Genomic DNA, 20877 nt, shown 5'->3' on the forward strand with positions numbered 1-20877 from the left:
TTAATTAATTAGCGAGCCTCACGAAACGAATTACGTATCGTCACTTTTAAGGTGAAATTGGCTCGTCGCATACCTTCAAGTGACAAGAGCTTTATTATATGAGGATGAACTCACGGATCGATGGCTCGGTTTAATTAGCTGTCCAATACAAACGAGTCGAACGAACGAGTTTTCTTTCGATGAGTATCGAATAAAAAAAAAAACGAACGATTTTACGCATTTGCGTAGCGTAGTCGATCGATTCGTCAAAATCACGTTTTCATCTCGTGATCATAATTGTCTAATTACACGTATTACATATACGTTAACCATTACGTATATTTTTTGATTCAAATATGATCGCATATCTAAAAGACTATATAAAAGAGATATATTGCAATTGTTGGCAGATAATATTCCTATGCGTAACCACATCGAATTTCATTCGTTGCAAACGTCAAACAAGGGAAACAAAAAGCGACGGTTTACTAATTAAAATTCATATCTCACGTCAACCAGAACGATCTCAACAATCGATTTATTTGAATAACATCGGAAGAAGCGTTGAAACAATTTAACTACGCGAACAAATAAATGTTATTTCAGAATATTTATTTTTCATTAGCCTTTGCATAGTTTTTTCCGATATATTGTAAAAGTCATGCGAGAATTGAAATAGTTATCATCTTTCTAAACAATCATACGATGTCACTATCCGTCAGTTTTGCTGAAAGAGAGAATGAGATCAAGAAAGAGACGAATAAAGAACAGTTAGAAAAGATTCGCCAAGTTGAGAAAGTTCTTTCGACGGCAAAAAAAGAAAAAAAAAAAGACAGAAAAGGTTACTATTCTTGATCGTGTTTATCGTGTGACACCTTGCACACATGTCGTGCCTCGGGAATATACATCCTGAATTCGTCCTCTAGAAATACGAACGACCATGAAGTCAGTTAGGTAAGCCGCACCCTTAACAATGGGAAGCCACGCGCCATATGTGGTCCCACATGCCACGCGTGAACGTTCTCTATCTTCTCCTCTCTCTCTCTCTCTCTCTCTCTCTCTCTCTCTTCTTTGTCTTTCTCTCTTGCACTCACGCATGTCGTTTTCCAGACGATCCAAATGCCGCGTTCTGTCCCTTCTCTCCTCCTTTTCTCTTCTCGCGTAGGGTTAGAGTGTAAGGGTCTTTGCTCCTTTTTCTTTTCGCCCTTCATTTTTTCCTTTTTTTTTCTCTCCTTTCTCTTTTTTTTTTTTTTTTAGCACGTGTCTACGCGTACGCGTTTATATGCGTACAGATATATGTATAGTATTATATTATATTATCGAGTTCGAAGGGTGAAGATAATAAAGACCGCAAAAGGCTGCGGCATTCACTCAAGTGATTCATGACTCTCGATACGTAGACGATGTTATCGATTACGTGCTACGAAATCCGTACGAGGACTTACCCTATCCCATGGAAGAGAAAAAGAAAGAAAAAAAAAGAAAACGAAGGAAAAAAGAAAGATCGCCATCCAAGCGGGACCCAAGCCCGTTTTCGAAACGGACTGTGTTCGTTGGGACGCGATCCGTACATAGATATGAGAAGATTTAAAGGATGGAAGGGGTTGTTACTTCAAAAACGCGTTCTGCGTAGTTATCGGTACTTCGGAACGGCGGACATCGAAATGGTTATCGATCGGACACGTCGAAAAGAGGGACGTGTCCTTTGGTGCGTTAATGCAAGCGACGACGCGTAACATTTGCATTTCAATTTGTTTGTTTATCCACAAAGCGCATAGTTAATAAGAGCATTACGAATTTTTCCTTTCATCTTTGACGAATTATCTTTTATTTTATTTTAGTTCGATCTTCGGCAAATCGGCAGATATATATATATATATATATATATATATATATATATTCGTTTTTATTTTCTTGTTTTTTCTTTTTTGTTTTGATTTCCAAGAATAAGAAACTTGATAAATATGATCGCATCATTGATGATTCAAATGATAAATTTGAATGGTAAAGGAATAAACAAAGTTACGATTCGAAATCGTACGATTTTGATACGAGTTACGATTTTAAATGTCGGTCAAGGATTCCCCTCTTGGAAGAAAATCGGGGAACACGGGACTTTGGGTTCTGATAGGAAGGGTTCTGACAAAAAGAAGGGTGATGTTTCTACGCGGCGTAAATCGGAGGACGAATCTCTTCGTCGAAAGCGAAATCCCGTCGAAACGAATCTAAACCCGTCGATGTATTCATGAGCATACACGACGTGTAGGAAGAAGGAGGGCCAGCAGTGTCGAAAAAGAGAGAGAGAGAGAGGGACAAACAGAGAGACAGAGAAAGAGTGAGAGAGAGTGTGTGTGAGAGAGAGAGAGAGACAAGAAGGGGATGAGGTCGTTCTCTTCATAGTGTTATGTCGCACACTATACAAGGCGTATCTCCGGCGTATGATAAATCTCCCGTCGCGGTTCGAGCCTCTATCGTATCGCCGTGGCTATTTTAATATTTTAAACTTCTACCCTAAATGTGCAGTATATCAAAACTTGTGCCATAAATTCCATGTATCTCCCTCTCTCCTATGTAAACATCTATACCCATTTATATACGTATCTACTGTCTCTGTCTCACTCCCTTATCGAACATCCACCTGGTCCACTCGTTTCACACTTGCCCTTTGCTCGCTATTATATCAACAAAACTCGACTATGTAACTGTATAGGTTTCGAAAGAATTAATGACTGTTCGCGAATCGTGAAAGGTCATACGTCGTTATCGCTTGGATCAAGAGCAATGTACGTTTTAAAAGTATTTTTTTTCTTTTTGTTTTGTTTTGTTTTTTTTATATATAAAATCTGATCGAGTCTTCGAATCGTGTAACGTACGAATAGAAAATATTTGTTTGCTTGATATAATAAATGAAGAAGAAAAGAAGGATTGTATTCGAGAAAACGAAGAAAACGATCGACAATTATCACGGTAAAACGAGTAGATATATTATCAGACGTTATAGACATTTATGTAAGTACTTGATCGAATCCACTCTCATTTTCTTCTCGATTATGATTCTTATGATTCATTCAAATACCATCGTTTCTTGCGGATGTCTAGTTCGGATAAAAATTACGTAGGGTTTATTAACGTTCCGTTATTAACGAGGATGAAGAAAGAAAGACGGAGAAGATAGATAAGCAAAAAATGGCGGCCTTTCACTCTTGCCAAGACAGATGTTAATTAGCGAATAACCTTTAATCGTATTTCCTTGATGGGACGTGTAGAAGACCCAATGACACGCGAGAAGCATTGAGAATAGTTTGAGTTCAGAATGAATCTCTCTCTCTGTCTATCTATCTATTTATCTATCTATCTACCTCTCTATCTCTCTCATTCGTTTTTAAGTAGAACGTGCACGTATTAGCAAACGTCATATTAATTGCCTTAATAACCCGTCGGGTTAACGAGCGTGTCTCGACAAAAAACGCATCTGCCAGAGCTAGAACGTCGGCGTCTTTGTGCTGCTCTCAAAGGAGACGTGGATTCATTTTCGTCTTTTTCTTCGGCAAGCCACCATCGTCCTTTCCCTCTTTCCCTCTCCCTCACTCTCTCTCTCTTACTCGTTATTTTTGTCTCTCTCTGTCTCTCTCTCTTATCTTCGTCCTCCTTTGTCTCTATCTTTTTCTGTCCTTTGTTCTCTTCGGCAACATACTTCGAGCCGATCCCTTTGACTTGCAACGATCAGCGAACCTTGAAGGATAACGATATTAATCGCGACGATGAAAGTGGAAATTGGGTTTTGTGCAAACGAGTTACGTGTCCAGTGATCTTAAACTCTCAAAGTTACCCCGACCGTCTTGTTGCTTTACGAAGTAAAGCAGATAGTAAAAGATCTTGATAAGTTATTAACGAAAAAAAAAATTTGATAAACGTGATTGATGTATATCAAAATTAATTGTAAACTGTAAAAAAAAATTTTCTTTTAAGATTCGTTAACTACGAGAAATATTATAGGACGTAGATAAAATCGATGATGTTTAAAACGAAAGTTGATAAATTGTGATAATGTAGTCATTCGATTCGAATTTTATAAGATTGGAATATTGATTCATCTCGATAAATAATTTTCTTTTTAGATATTACAAACAAGTCTCAAAAGTTTCCAAGGTTATTACTACCGTCGATGGAGATTCGATTCGTGCTCTTACAATTTCCATATTTAGCATTTATTTTTTTTTTTTTACTTTTGGACTTCTTCATCTTCCTTTCCTTCTTATTATCAGCCGGTTTTACGAGCGACGAAATTAACCGAGGCTCGAGGCCACTTTCATTGCATACGAAATCACTTTTTGTTAAGTATTGGTGGGTTGATGTAGAAAGTGAGAGAAGGAGAAAAAGACAGACAAGAGAGAGAGAGAGAGAGAGAGAAAGAGAGAAAGACAGACAGAAAGAGAGATAAAGAGAAGATAGATAAGAGAACAGAATAAATGCAGGAATCGTAGGTCGAATGAAGAAACAGCAGATACCTGGTATTACTTGCGAGCAGTGTATTAAAGGTGATAAAACAATGGCCAAACTTTAAGAGCGACTACATTCATTATTGCTTCCCAAAGTTTGCTGTAACCGGAGCTCTTGGCTAGTAGAACACGAGAAAAACAGATAAAGAAAGATAGAGAGAGAAAGAGAAAGAGAGAGAAAGAGAGAAAGAGAGACAGAGAGAAAGAGAGACAGAGAGAGAGAGAGAGAGAGAGAGAGAGAGAGAGAGAGAGAGAGTGAAAGAAAGGAAGGAAGAAAAGAATGGAAAGAGGTATCGATCAGACTCTAAAGGGCTCCTTAAAACCTACGTTGTATTAAGGTATACTTGAGTCGAATCGCTTTTATTGGCAATTTAATACAAGCTTATTTTCCTGCGGCAAAATCCTGACGAGGAAAGAAAACGAGAGAGAGAGAGAGAGAGAGAGAGAGAGAGAGAGATAGATAGAGAGAGAAATAGAGAGAGATAGGTTGAATAATCGATCAATCAATTGGTGTGTTGGAGCAGGTAAACATAAACACGGTATTTCCTTTAGCTGACCTAATATACCATAGGTCACGATGGCGAATGAAAAATCAAGGTTATCTCGTAGCAAAGAGAGTTGAACATCACCAACATGCTTTTACGTGTTTGTTCGTGCAACGACTCGTGAAGTTAGCCATCAGCCCTCGGTCCAACGAATGGAAACTAGAACGCTCGCGTTCATTAACCGTGCTCCTTTCTACTAACTTTATTACGGTTCTATGGAAATCAAAGTCCCTTTACCTTGGTCATCGCTTTTTCGTATTTCGTGAATCGCGTTAACGAGATGTTTCTATGTACATGTACACATACACACAATATATAAGTATATATATATATATATTTATTTGGGGGAGGGGGGAAATGTCAGTGTTGTTTGTTAAAAGGTAAGAAGATTTGTAATAAATCCATGTTAACGGAGATAAATTTAAATCGTTTTCTCGATATCGATTCGATCGATATAAACCATTAATAAAAAGGGACCTTTCGTGGAAAGGTTCATTGTATTTTCTCGCTTCCACTCGTTGTAATTTTGATCAAACATAGATTGATCGATTTAAAGGACATTGGCTTCCTTAAAGAAACTACCCTTCACGATCAAGTGTGAAATATCGTGTTAAAGGTCAGAGAATATGATACTTTGGAGAATATCAACGACGGGCCTTATTATATAGAAAGAACGTTACATTGAAAGATCACGAAGAGCGTCATATCGTTGACTCGTGAAAAAGTAAAGAAAGGAAATATATAAACGAAAGGACGACGTTGTAATAACGAAATCAAAGAAAAAAAGGGAAAAGCAAAACAAAAAAAAAAGAGAGAGAGAGAGAAAAAGAAACAAGAAATCTCTTATTCCGTCGAGTTAATATCATAAAATAAGCGTCGTCGAGATTTCCGATTTAAAAGAGGAAGTCCCCTTTACGTTTTCACTTTAACAGCCGCGAGAAATAAATAACTTCGCGAGGAGGATCTGGTCTCCCGATTTATTCGAGCGATTTTCGGATTTATCAGGTAGATCTCTTAGACGGTTCGCGAGGGTGGCGAGGAGAGCGACGAAGCGAGAAAAGGGAGTGGAAAAGTGGCGGACAAAGGGACGACGTATCCACTCCTCTCGTTTTCTTCCTTTCTCCAAGGATACCTTTCGTTGGGTCGTTTTTCTTTTTTCTTTTTTTTCTCTTTTTTTCTTTTCGAAGATAGGTACGTAGGGTTCGAGACGGGTAGGGAGTGTTGTTAAAAAAAGGGGCAGAAACATCTTTTAATTCTCCGCTGCGAAACGCGCGTTATATTTTATTCCGAGGGTGTTGCCGTTATCAATACCGTCGGGGTTGCTACTTTCTCTCTCTCTCTCTCTCTCTTTCTCATTATCAACCCTTATCTTATTCGAAACCTTCCGCTTTCCCTTCCTTCCCTTCATCTTCGGTCTATTTAATTTGAATAAGTTTTAAAAGTTGGCTACCCTCGCGAACGCTCGGCAGATATCAGATCTCCATCGTTTCCATCTCTCTGCTTCCCGATTCTTCCTTTTTGTCGGTCTTTTATAGTCACTCCTCTTCGAGGACACATTTACGCGAGACGAACTCGTCCGTCTCGTCTCTCTTCTCGTCGTCTTTCTCTGTCTTCCGTCCTCCTCCTCCTCCTCCTCCTTCTCCTCTTCCTCCTCTTACTTTTCCTTCTCTTAAAACCATCCTACTTCGCTTCTTTTCGCGCTTTATTTCTCCTACCCCTTTCCTCTTCGCCCACCCCATTTTTTTCTCTATCCGTCGTTCTATCCTCGTCCTTTTCTTTTCCGCTTTTTCGTACTACCTCGACATTTCATCGAAGTACGACTACGACGACGACGACGATAACCGGAAGAGGATGCCTTTATTCGTTGATTTAATTCTGAAATAATTCTGCGGGTAATGACTTCGCCTTGCTCCTTCATCTTTTCATAGTCGTCTTCTCTTAAAAGAATACGAAGAACGTATAGTATTGGGTGGAAGGGTATATGATCTCGTAAAATATCGAACGACTATTCATTTTTTTTCCCTCTTCTTTCAATCATCTTCGTTCTTCTATCTATCCATCTATCTGTCTCATTCTATCTCGAGAGAATTTTATTAACGCTATTAACGTTTGATTGCAGAGTCAAAATTAACGGGATGATCGTGAACGGATTTTCACAGTTGCAAAAAGGTAAGATATAACCGGTTCTGATTCTGATGGTAGAATAAGACAGGAAAAGAAAAAGATAAAGAATTTTCTCACGGTACATCGATTCCCGGAAGTAGTAAGTCGATCGATTTAATTATCTCACGCACCTACCGTGAAAGTAATTAGTGTCTAGCGCCATATGGTTAGTACGACGGAACAGATTATCGAAAAAGTAATCAAAAATTTGATCGAGTAATGTTTTTTTCTTTCTTTTTTTTTCAGTCAAATCCTTTTTTTCTTTTCCTTTTTTCTTTTTTCTTTTTTCTTTTTTTTTTTTTCATAGAACTTATCGATTTCATTTTTATGTTCGGACGTTACGGGCAATTAATTGTGAAACTTTTTCACGTTGGTGAATGTAACAATATCTCTGGTTAAAAATATCGAACTTTCAAACAAGGCTCACGGCAGTCTAGCCAAAATGATTTCAACGAGATGTATTGTTCTTGTTGTATTTAGTCATAAATCCGTCTGGTTGTTTCAATGCCAGGGCAACGAGACGTATTCGTCAACTTTTTCACCTTGACCCGCGAGTCCAATCCTCTTCGTCATTTTAACGCACGACGTTTCATTTGAATCTCGACGCCGATAGTCGCCGTATGAAATATTGCACGCGTTTAGAACAATTCGAAGAGAGGGAGAGAGAGAGAGAGAGAGAGAGAGAGAGAGAGAGAGAGAGAGATAAAATGGAAGAAATAAATCTAACGTCGAGAGAAAATATCTTTTAATCGCGAGATTTAATCATTAACGTCGACGTGACGAAAAAGTGAAGTACTAAATATAATCCGAGTATAAATTAAAAACTAAATTGGAAAGTGTTAAAAAAAACAGAGAGAGAGAGAGAGGAAAAAAAGAAGTTTTTTGTGAAATAAAGAAAAAAACATTACGATAAACGAAATTCGTTTTGCCGGAAACGATCGATGAAATTCGAAGAAAGAAAAGGAGGTTCGAACTCCGTGTATTTCGCCAATCAAGCGCAACGATCCTAAAACGTTTCTTGACGAGAAAGTTCATCGTTGAGACGGCGAGTTCTCAAAGTGTAACGCGTAGGAGTGGTAAAGGAAGAATGAACGAGAAAAAAGGGAGAGAGGGAGAGAGAGAGAGAGAGGAAGAGAGAAAGATACATAGAGAGGAAGGAAAGGGTTAAAGAGTAAGGGGAGAAATTGCATTCCTCCGAGATCCTTTCCAGAGTCACTCGAGAATCTCACGAACGCCAGACAATGTTCAAACGCTTTCGACACGCTCGAATGCTCGCGCTTTTCCGTCGAGTTGAAGCAACCTTCGAGAGAAGAGAGACCGTGGCTCTCTTGGCTCGCCTTCGAGATTTTCACTTTTGATTTCTGCTTATTTCTACGTTACCATCTTGCAGAGAGTATCCTTACCTCTGTTATAGCGCTCTTTTAGTCGATAGATTCCACTGATATTATTCTCTGAAGGAGATATATATTATAGAGATTAAGAGTATAATGAAATACCTAGATGGTTTTAATTGAATCTAGGAGAAAAGGATAATAGATTAGCTTTAAAAGAATGTTGGCTCTGGTCGTTCGTCTTTTTGTCAATTTAATAGGTTTCTCGTCAATTTCGTTGATAAATAATAATAATAACAATAATAGTAATGATGATGATGATGATGATGATGATAGTAACAATTTTTTTTCGATCTTTATTTTATTTTATTTCATTTCATTTCATTTCACAAACATATAATTTTTTCCTGCTTTTTAAATGATTTTTCCATTGAATATTTCCATTGTTGAATAATAACATTGCTGATCGAAACGATAGATAGTTACGTGTCCCGTAGGATCTTTAAAATTTCTCGAGAACGAATTAGCCACACGACGCGCAGCATCCGATTATATACGTTTTATCTGTTCACCGTTGCAGCTTTATACGCTCGTTTGATCCAGCTCATTACTACGGATAATAACGATAAAGCCGAAAAGTCGAATGGCAAGTTACTTTCCGTAGTATCGGAATCTCTCTCTCTATCTCTCTCTCTCTTTGTCTGTCTGCCTATCTGTCTCTCTTTCTCTCTCTCTCTCTCTCTTATTTTTTGTCATATTCGAAATTATTCGTGCAGATACCGTTAAATACTCATTTGGGAACGATGTTTTCGAAAAGCGCAATTTACTTCGAACACAAATCCGTACAACTCGCTACTCTACATTTTTATATTCCCTTTATCCGACCCTTAGTCAAATAAATTCTCAAAAGCGTTGTATAAAATTTTAAATCCGAGAAAATCCCTGAAAGAGAGAAAAATCTTGTGAATTAAATCGTTCAAAGAATTAATTATAAATACCTACATAGTTAAAATGAGTAATTACTACATATGTATCATTTTGGAATGTAGTATCTCGACTTAACAAAATCCCTTTCCTGTAGGTTAATGAAATTTTTCTCAATAAATCTTCATCTATTTTATACCTATTTTTTCATCATCGCGTTCTGTCTTTCTCTTTCTCTTTCTCTCTTTCTCTCTCTCTTTCTCTCTTTATCTCTATCTCTATCTCTTTATTTCTTTTTTCCTCGTACGGCGAGCACGAAACGCACGGAAAAATAATCTCTACCGCGGTAAATTCAATTACGGCTGCTCTTCGTGCTTCGTGCAAAAAGTAGGATAAAAAAGAGATTCGCGGTACCATTAAAAGAGCTTAATCATCGTGGCGAATGGAAGCGGTTTAAGGGAGAAGTTTTCGTGAAGGAAACGAGACGTCGGTGGTTCGATCTTTTTTAGATCGGGTCGCGACGTATTATTCGCGAGATATTCCTCTCAGCTATCTACCTTTCGAATTCGTTAAGAAGTCCTTTTCATCGTCGAGAATTCGTCATAACGTTCGCAGCAACTTTTCGACGACAATGACAACGACAAGACGACGACGACGACGACGACGACGACGACGAAAAGGTAAGAAGAGCGTTTTCCTTCGTTCGATCATTAGTAAAGAAGGAGTCCTTCGAAAAAAGGAATTGGAATAAGAGGGGACTGAGAATACCTTCCATCTCTCTTTCTTTGGAAAACTCAGCATATAAAGGGCAGTCTAGACGTACCTTGATCACAGATCACCACGGGAGAGGTTCAAAGAGCAAAGCTTTCGAATAGGTGTTTGAGATTTCGAATGTGTTCGTGGAAGGAATTAAAGACGACCTGATAGTTCACTGTTCTCTCTCTCTCTCTCTCTCTATCTCTATCTCTATCTCTCTTGGTATATTTTGCCGCTCTACGGATCAAGAAGGTGTCCTCTGTGATCTCACACGACAACGGGTTTAAATGAAAGGGAACTGTTAGAAAGAGTAAAGAGAGAGAGAGGAAAGGAAGAACGAACAAAAGAGATACTAGAAAAATAGAAAAAAACCGAAGAAAAATGAGCACTGCATCAAGAGAAGAAGTATCTGTTAGATTCTTTGTTTTTTAAACCACCTACTACATTCGCAATTTCTCTTCTCCAAAATGTTTTTTTTTTTTTTTTAAATTATAAAACGTGTTAATGCGCGAACGAAAAAGAGGAGACGAGTGTAAGAGACAAAACGACTGAGAGCTGAGCCTTTTAATAAAACTAAATTTTACATTCTCGTTTATTCGTATTCTTTTCTTCTTAAAAGAATGGTAAAATGATAATTTTGTCTTCATATAAACCGACTATTTTTTAATAGATTATTCAATACGTTTATCGATTGTAAAACTTTTAAGTAGAAACCGCGTTTCGATCACTTTTCTCGTGGCACCTCGCGGCACCTCGTCGGATTCAAGTGCGTAACGGACTTTCAAACGGAAACTCATAATTAACAAATGCAAAAGAAAAAGAAAAAAAAGAAAGAAAAGAAAAGAAAAAAGAAAGAGAAAAGAAAAAAAAAAGTTAGATTTACTCGTTAAAAAATACAATTTTCAACTTGTAATTCGTTTCAGAAATCCGCTTAATACTGTATAACCTCCCGGACTGGTACAATCTCATTAAAAGCATTCTCCCGTGTTTCAACGTTTCTCTGGACGGACGAATGAATGAGCTGGCGAACGAGCGAGTTGACTTTATTAAGAATAGCTCGTTGTTTTAAATTTGGTTAATACGTCGAATTTGTTGTTTAGCTTAATTTTCTACGAATAAAAATGCGCGACTGGGTTTAAATTTATTCATGATAAATTTCGTTGGTATATGGGTATCAATAAAATACGATGAATTGATGGCCGAAGGTAAACCAAAAGTCAAAGAGGGATAGATAGGTAGAGAAAGAGAGAGAGAGAGAGAGAGACAAAGAGGACAGCAGGAGAGAGTACAAGAGCAGTTAGCCTACTATCTAGTGTGTTTATGGTAATTTGGGCCATCCTGCTGACCCGAGAGTAGCATGCATATACATCAACCTCCCTAGCTTTGACGCCTATTCGTCCAGCCCTTCCCTCCTAAAGAAACCCTTTCGTATTCTCCCTCTCTGTCCTTTCTCCTTATATAGAGTTCAAACAATCCCTCTTCGACCCTTCACCATTTCTCGATCTTTTTCCTCATCCAACTTATTCTTATGACTCGTTCGACTTCTTTTCCTTTTTTTTCCTTTTATTTCGAAAGGGTTCCTTCGACGTACGCATTCGACCAACTTTCCATTTATTTGACGGAAAACAAAGAATCTAGACATTTTTGTGAAATTTCAGTATTGTGAGAATCAATAATATTCCGAATCTGAATTCGTAAATTCGGTATTCAAGAAAAGGGAAGAAAAATTCTTCTTATCTCTTCCTTTCTTTATTTTGGCTCTTTTGCCTCTCGACTTTGCGACCGCAAAAATGGCCGATCGTGTTCACTTCCGAGATGGTAGGGAAGAAAGAAAAGCGAACAGAAACGGAGTAAAAGAGGAAAAGTGTTCGTTGAATTCAAAATGAAGCTGTAAGCGTTTGGTAAAAAGAACGAGTGAATGAACATGCGTGTATTCGATAGAAAGAGAGAGAGAGAGGAAGAGAGAGAGAGAGAGAGAGAAAGAGAGACGATATGAAGAGTAGAGGGGAGAAAACGATTTCCACGTTCGTTTTACCGACGAGTTTATCGATGTGTTATTTCGCAAATGGCTTGCCATTTGCCATGCACTATTCTCCTTCTCTCCTTCTCTACTTCTCTCTCTTTCTCTCTCTTTCAGTCGCTGCGTTACATCATGCATGGATTGCGTCGTGTATTCAACGTCAATGTTTTCCCTTTGCCGTTGTCATTCCGTTCGTACTCTTTTCCTTTTTCCATCTTTTCTCCTTTTCTCTTTATGTTTCATTGATCACTCGTTTACAATTTTCTATTTCAAACTACGTTACCGATGTTATATCTTATATTAAAAAAATAATAACGTTATCGTGTTATTATTAATGAAATATCTATCTAGAATTACTTCGTTTTCTTGATCGATGCTGAGATTCTTCGTTGATAATAATCGATAAAGTTAAAAATAGCATTCATTGTAAAATATTTCATTTCTCGTGTTCGCGTGGCGAGCGAGAGGGAGGAAAGAAAAACTAAAAGGTAGAAAAACTAAAAAAAGAGAAGAAATGCGACGATTACAGATAGGATCGTTATGTTCGACGTTTAAAGAACATTACGCGTTATTATTTTCGATGTGAACGTAGGAAAATATGAGTATGGTAATTAGCCGACTTTTTCGTCAAGCACTCGAGGAAAACTTCCTTTCGTACTCCAGAAAAGAGAGAGAAGAAAATATGTTCAAACGCGATATAGAAGCTCCCGCAAAACCGATAATAATTACGATAGCTCGTAGAAAAATTGAACGTGTGAGTTTATTCGTGAGAGTGATCGAGATAAGGGAAAGAATAGAAAGAGCAAAAAAGAACGAGAAAGAATGAGAGAGAGAGAAAAAGAGAGAGAGAGAGAGCATAAGAAAGAAAAGGACAACTACGTTAAAATCATGTAAGGGAATGTTCGCAGAGGAACGAGTTAAGACAAAACGAAAGAAAAGACAAAACGAGAAAACGAGTAGTCGAATAGTCTCGATCTTGGACAGTTCTCGCGTACGAAAAGTTCTCAAGTGTGTAAGAGTAGCAAGTAGCTTTAAAGTCGGTTCTACTCGTCGAGAGTCGGTAGCAGTTACTGCGAAAGGTAGACTTGACTACGGTACGACACGGTCGTTGTTACTAACGAGAAAATTACCCATTTGCGACCGTTTACGTGGAAGGCAACGATGTTCGTAAAATAGGAGAGAGAGAGAGAGAGAGAGAGAGAGAGAGAGAGAGAGAGAGAGAGAGAGAGAGAGAGAGAGACAGAATACTTGGCGACGAAAGCAAGGCAATATGTTTCGCGAAGAGTTCTCGTAATTGTGGTATATGTCTTCGTACGTGTTACAGTCATTTTCCCTTCTGAATTCGTATCCTATGAGAAAAAAGAATATATATATATATATATATATATATATATATATATATATATACACCTATGTATATGGAAATATCGTAGATTATTATCCACGTTTATTTGACTTACATTGTACCTAAGTCTTTAAAAGAGAAAAACTTCGCGCCGTGATTAAACTAATTTCTGGCACGCTTTTACCAGAGATTATTATCCTTGTTTAGCAGGCTGATAAGGGTACGTTTTGTGCCAAGCTTACTGAGCGAGTTTCGAATACATCGGACAAAAGGGCCACCGGGTGATTTAATTTTCTCACAGTGTGAGTCGTGCTTAGGGTCGCGTAATGCAACGTTTAACGATAAACCGAGATAAGCTGCTGGCTGGCTCGATAAGGCTATGTTAAAGATACGTCTTTCGTGATCGTTACTCTTTGAAAGTTCTTTTCTTTTTCTTTTTTTTTTTTTTTTAGGTATACTAAGAAAAATAGGAAATAAACTAAGAAATTAATCAAAGTTTACTTTATGAATTTTAACGTAGTCATAGTGAAAAACAAAAGTTACGGTTGGAAACTGAAAGTGTAGTAAAAGAAACTACTAAAAGGAATGACTAAAAGAAAGAGAAAGACAGTATGTGTGTGCATATGTATGTATATGAGAGAAAGAGAGAAAGAGAGAGAGAGAGAGAGAGAGAAAGAGTAGAAATAGGAAGAGACTCGGTGGACGATGTTGGTCCAAAGCTGAGGTCGAGCCAAAATGCAAAGCTGTTAATCTGATTTAGCGTCCAGCGATTTTGAACTCTCTCTCTCTCTCTCTTCTCCTTTCTCTCTCTCTCTCTCTCTCTTCTCCTTTCTCTCTCTCTCTCTCTCTCTCTCTCTCTCTTTCGTTCGCACATAGAACGTAACTTTTAGTTGACTCTCAGCCTCGAGAATGTGTACCGGATTGCCGTCAATTATACATTATAAACAGTCATAAATATGCAAACTCTCGAAGGTGACGGCCAAGAGAGGGAGAGAAAGAGAGAGAGAGAGAGAGAGAGAGAGAGAGAGAGAGAGAAGGGAGATTGAAAGAGGGAGAATAGGAGAATATAGACTGAGCATTGAGCAAGTGCACGCATTGCGTCAGTAAGAGCATGGATATCACCGATTGCAGTAGTCGCCAGTATCTCCCACGCGGATTTACACTTTTGCGTTTGGTCCGGCTCAAGTCAAATAATTATTTATCTCCCACGAACGTAATCGTCATTTGATTTCCTTTAACGAAATTCTTGCGGAAGATAGAATTTAAATCATACTAAGAGAAAATTCGTTCCTCTCAATTCATAAAAATTAAATCGATAAAGATATTAAATGTCGCATATATCAATTTTTCTTAATGGCTTTTTCCTAATAAAGAATGTTTATCTTCTTTTTTCTTTTCTGTAGATGAATCGTTTGAATCTGTGAGAAAACAAAAAGAATGTGTGTGTGTATATATATATATAAGTATTATTTAGTTGCCCGTTTAGAGATCGTTTGTCGATTGAAGTCATTGTTAAATGCGAATAATTTGCTCTCAAGTTCTCGATAGTGAAATGAAATGATTAGACGTGGAAGCTTATTAATCTACTCGGAAAGTCATAACACACACATATGTGTATGTGTGTATGTATGTATTTGTGTGTGTTGTACATAGAAACGGAAGTACCGTTGCTTTGCTTCGATAACTTCGATAACACCTATTCCTCATTCGACGGGACTATTACCATTTCAATCGCGCATAAATTCAATACCGTTCAGAATTATCATATTGCTTGAATTATAAACAAATCATATCCGAACGTGTCTGGCTTCGTAATGAAAATGTTCGATCATTGATATTCAGGATTTCGATGAAATTTTTTCTATCTGTATACCTTCGTCTTTATTTTTCGACGATTTGTAAAAATCATTTTAAAATGTTCAATGAATCAACCCTATTTCTTATTTCGCAACAGCTATGAACATTTTTAATGTCGGTATAAAATTTTTAATAATAACACGTAGAAAATTTCACGCTTCATTATATTCCCAGAATCTTTTCACTTTACGACTCATTAGTTCTCCTGAAAGAAAATGTCAAGTTTAAGTTCGTAGAATAGTTTGAACTTCTTGGTAGATCGAATAAATATGTTAATTCGAATCTCGGAGCACCTTAAATGCTGGCAAAGTTTCATCAAATTCTGAAACGTATACTTTAGAAGATTTCCTTCGGTTTTGTTTTCAAAGCTAGCACCGATTAAATTTATTCTTTATTTCTCGATATTCAAAAACGAAAAAATAATCAAATCCATTACGTATAACATCTACACACAATTTATCATCTCCCTTTGTCGCGAATAACATTTCATTATCGCAATTTAAACGATCTACTTCGAGTACTACGTACCTTTCATATCTTTTCATTAAAAGTAAATATCATAAAAGTAAATTGAACGTTTCTCTGCCAATTAAAAAGTCATTTTCTTAGATGAAAATTAATTATCTACGTTGGAAAAAGAAAAAGATAAAAAAACAAAACGAGATTTTTGCAACTGTTGTAAAGATCGCAACTTGTTGTTATAGCGAAAGGATCAAAAGATCAATCGATAGGGATCGATACACACATTTTTATTATGCAAATTGATCTCGAGTATGCCCTCCCACCAGTAAGCTGCCATCTTGTTTAACTCTCTTTCTTTCCTTTACTTGCATATACCTACCTACCTGCTGCTTACATGCTACGGACGCGGAAGTTTCGTGTCGAGATGCCGTAAAGGAGGCCAAAAACAATTTCAACGTACGATAAAACCTCGTATTCGGGCTCGAATTATGGGAATTCGTGACGGGTCTCGGACCGTTCGTTTTCTCGATTCAAGATGGCCGCATCTCTTGCATCTCGCATGCATCTCGCGTTCTTCCGTGCATAGTATTAATCGTGTTATGTATACATATATATACATATATATCTATATATTATATATATATATGCACACGAAGATAGGAAGAAATACGTACATACATTTGCCAGTAGATAGATTTGCAATTCGTAATGCGTGACTTTTGAATCTCGCGCGCCGTCGGCAGCGATTCGTCGATTCGACTGCTTTCGAGAAATCGACGGCTAACCCAATGCATTTTCGTGGTAGACATTGTAGCGAGACATTTACTACCATTATCGTTGAGATTATTTTCAACCGGAAATTATTTTACAGTCCCGGAAATTATAGTCGATAAAATATCAAACACTCGGTGACCACGCAAAGCCGTCATTTCGTAATGGAACTCGGCGCGTGCTCAACCATTTATACTGATACATACAAACTGATAGTTTCATCGAATCTTCTCTCTCTCTCTCTCTCTCTCTCTCTCTCTCTCTCTCTCTCTCTTTCTCTCTTTCTCTCTTTCTCTCTCTTTCTTTCTCGTTAATATTTATATTGTTAGATCGAAGAAATTTTCATGTGCACGGTCACGATACATATTATTTAAAAAGGAAAAAAAGAAAACGAAGAAAAAAGAGAAGATGATGGAACGAGTCTATGCATACATAAATTTTCCTTGAGAATATTTATATATATATATATAATATACATAATAATTTTACTATGAAATATTTGCGAATATCTAACGAAGACGAATTCAATTCATAATAATTCGATTTAACATCGAGCGATTTGGAAATAACACGATTCAATAAGAAAGAAGATTCAACAGCTGCGAAAGAATAGAGTTATCAAAGCACGATTTTTTTTTTTTAAGAACACGAAATCAGTAAAACACACTTTCGGCGTCTTTCCTCTAATTTTATAAGTTGATTTCGAAAGAAAGAGAAAGAGAGAGAGAGAGAGAGAGACAGAGAAAGCACACCTGTCGATTACTTAATAGCGATATCCGTTGCATCGTCAATAGCCGAAATAAATAAGGGTCTTCGGATTCAACAACGAGCTTGGATTCACGAGAATCACCGTTAATACCAGACAGTTTACATTTGGTATAATGCATTTTTTGTCATGGCAGATTTGGGCCAGTGGTAGGCTCAGCAAATTATCTCAAGAGAAGTTTTTTTTAGCAAGCCTATATATTATAACCAGTAATACATTTCGGCACTGGACATAATTATAAGCCTTCCCATTCTCCAATTCGGAGTTTCGGTCCGTAAGGCAAGTAAATCATAGGGTTAGATCGGTGCCACGAATCTAATGGCTACTTCTCTCTCTCTCTCTCTCTCTTCGTTAGAGCCAATGGTATACGAGGGCCCAAATCGACCTTCCGGAAGACAGCTGGCTCGGTAATTGAGACATCATAGAGACTAAGAGCGATGGATTCGGCTGGATGCGTTCGTAAATCGAAGCGAAAAGAGTCGAGCGGACGATCGCGTGTATACCGACCAATGAGCGTTCTCTTTGTACTCGTACGTTTGTGTATGTTTATGTAGAAAATAAAGAGAGAGAGAGAGAGAGAGAGAGAGAGAGAGAGGAAGGGAGAGAAAGAGAGTGAGAGTATAGCTACAAACGTGTTTACAACGCGTATCAGTACGACTTTGGACTCAGGGCACTCCGGACGTGAGATATATCAGCTCGATAAGCCACCTACTCGTTTCCCCCTCACGAATCCAAGGCTTTGTTCGATTAATTAGACCGATATAACGTCGTTATTTTACGTATTACCGACTTTTATTCTTCGATGTAATCTCGTAGTTAAGGGGTAAAAGTATTTTAACAGGCAATAGGGTATTATCTGTATCGTTGAAAATCGTTTTGTTAGTCAAACTCTATGGAAGGTTAAAACGAGGGCGAATCGATAACAACGGCGTATTAGAAGGAATGATAAATATGTGTATTTATCGAGTTATACAGTTCATGGGCCTCGAGTGTATCATAGAGCCTATCTTCTGCGCGTTATGCCGTAATCCGACGGCAATACCTACGAGCGAATTTATGTAAATGAGATTTATGTAAATGCAAGCTCGAAGTAAAAGTAGGTCAGAAATCGATTAGGTGAAATTATGAAATATTTTCTTGATATCGCGATAATAATGCCGATGGAACGAATAGCTTATTAGAGTAACGTCAGTTTTTATCCCAATTTTATATTCGAACGAATGTGATTTTAAATTTTACGAGGGGACGGGGGGAAGATGGCGGTCTCAAAAATTCTTTATGGAATTGTGGTGTACGATTGAACGTGACGGTTAATTGAAAATGCAAACGTTAATGACTTTCGATGGATCGTTGATATGGACGCTTTCATCTGGCTACCGGTAGAACGCAACTCTAATTGGTATTTTTCGTTCGTGGCTTGACGTCGAACGTAAAAATGGTCGGTCGTAAAATAAAAAATATGTTTCCACGCAAAGAGTGTCCGAATGGCATAGGTAAATTTATTATCGTGTTAAATCATCTTTTTTGGCTCGGTAAAAAGGGACTAAAGCAAGGAGAAAAAACGATCGAACTTTATCGTATATATGTAGCTATGTATTATATACTCTGTAGTATGTACATACATACGTTGTATAACAGAAACGCGTGGCTTCACGCGTCACGCTCGCTCGATACCGCGGCAGTAGTTGCCGTTATAATATTTGACTACCACCGACCAAGCTACCATGGCTAGTACGAGAACAGCTGCCAAAATAGCTATAACTTTATTTTTCCACCCCCTTGCGTCAGGCCAAGGACGAAACTAAGACCCCCATAACACCGGCCGCCATATCCGCTTCGTAAAATTCCAAGCGTAACAACTGCTTCTTTTAAGAGATATTGTAATCCATTTTATTTAACGGGATTACTCGTTTAATGGACAAATTGTATTTTAAACGTCGATGGATATTTATAACACTTTCATTGTATTTTTTTTTTTTTTATATTCTATGGGATCGAGATAATTGAGAGTAAAAAATTATTTCTCACGTATCTTTTTTTTTCAAGAGAGAGAGAGAGAGAGAGAAATCTGATATTCTATTAAGTGATAATGAAACAACACTTATATATATATAGATATATACATATATCATATTGGTAGTTTCATGTGAAAGGAATCGTTCACCACGACTACATTATTCGATAATGAATGATGGTCGAATCTTGGTGGAAATTCGATAAATGGATCGCGGTTGAATACCGATTATTGGATTATTGCGAATTAATAGCCGACGCGAAAGTGGAATTATTAATTATTAGAGAAGCCCAAGTTGACGGCGACAAACGATTTCGGATTGGTCCGGGAAAAAGTTTTGTGCTTTTTCGAAAGGGAGAAAGTTGAGGATGCTTTATTTAATTATAGAACTTTTTCAATAAACAATTCTATTTTCGGATATTTCTTATCGAATGATACATGCTCAGAAGAAATAGAGAAAGAAAAGAGAGAGAGAGAGTCATCGTTTCTTTCTCGGTTACTTTCGGCTTCGTTTATTATTCCTAAACTTCTTTACCCAAAGGAAATATTCGCCATCCGCGTTTCAACGAGCTCGAGTTTGTCTTATTAAAACCCACAAATCGATATTCTTCGAGCAATACCTCCGACCGAGCTAATCCATATTCAGTTCCACGGCTCGAATTTATGAAAATTTATGAAAATTGAATCTATTCGTATTTTTTTCCGTTCCACGAAATCCAGCTGGTAAATACCGTCGACGATATCCGAATGGTAGGAAAAACAAATTCTCTGTAATTAAGAAGGGAAGAAAGAAACTGAAAAAAGGGGAGGGGGAAGAAAAAGAAAGTAGATAAAGAAATTTGAGAAGAGAAACGACCGGCTCTTTATTTAATCGATAACACGTAAAGTAAAATGATTTTAATTAAATTTACTAAAATTATATATTCAACGATAAATTTCATCTATAAAGAAGGTATTTCACTTTACTATCTACCTTTTATTTTTATAGTACTCGTAATAAATCCGTATTATATCTAACTTCTATTGTATCGAATAGGGATACATTGCTTTAAAATATCATTGACTGGTCTATGAAGTAATATTTAAATTGTCTTATAACGATAGAAGCTGTAGTAAACACACTTTTACCGTGAATAATAACAAGGAAAAGAAAAATAAAAGTAAACGATCACCTTTAACGAGATCGAGGTCGTACCAGTAAGAAATATTTGTAAATACAAAAGACGCGTATCATTCAAAATATTTCATTCATTTCTGATCTTGTACGTCCTTTGAAAATCATGGTCATGAATGAATTCTTCTTGTTACACGCTTTCGTATTATACAAAGATTATACGCACGTAGTTTTCTATTGAAGAAATTAAAGGTCATTTTCGTTTCTCGAAGAAACATCGGAAGATATAGAAAATTGATACACGCTATTATTGATAAAAAAAAGAGCAACA

At 37.2% G+C, this 20877-nt stretch overlaps 2 protein-coding genes across 4 annotated transcripts in view; one reads left to right on the forward strand and one right to left on the reverse strand.

Moving 5' to 3' along the window:
• Positions 1-20877, reverse strand: part of LOC127072710 (inactive histone-lysine N-methyltransferase 2E) — a 397888-nt gene that overhangs the window by 287615 nt on the left and 89396 nt on the right. The window lies entirely within an intron of this gene.
• The window catches only part of LOC127072702 (proto-oncogene tyrosine-protein kinase ROS), a 369768-nt gene that overhangs the window by 167561 nt on the left and 181330 nt on the right, over positions 1-20877 (forward strand). Inside the window, exon 3 of the mRNA XM_051013320.1 lies at positions 7143-7192. The gene's annotated coding sequence lies outside the window, so the exon portion shown is untranslated. The remainder of the gene's footprint in view (positions 1-7142; positions 7193-20877) is intronic.

Source organism: Vespula vulgaris, chromosome 2 (assembly GCF_905475345.1).
Source record: "Vespula vulgaris chromosome 2, iyVesVulg1.1, whole genome shotgun sequence".
NCBI classification, from domain to species: Eukaryota; Metazoa; Arthropoda; class Insecta; order Hymenoptera; family Vespidae; genus Vespula; species Vespula vulgaris.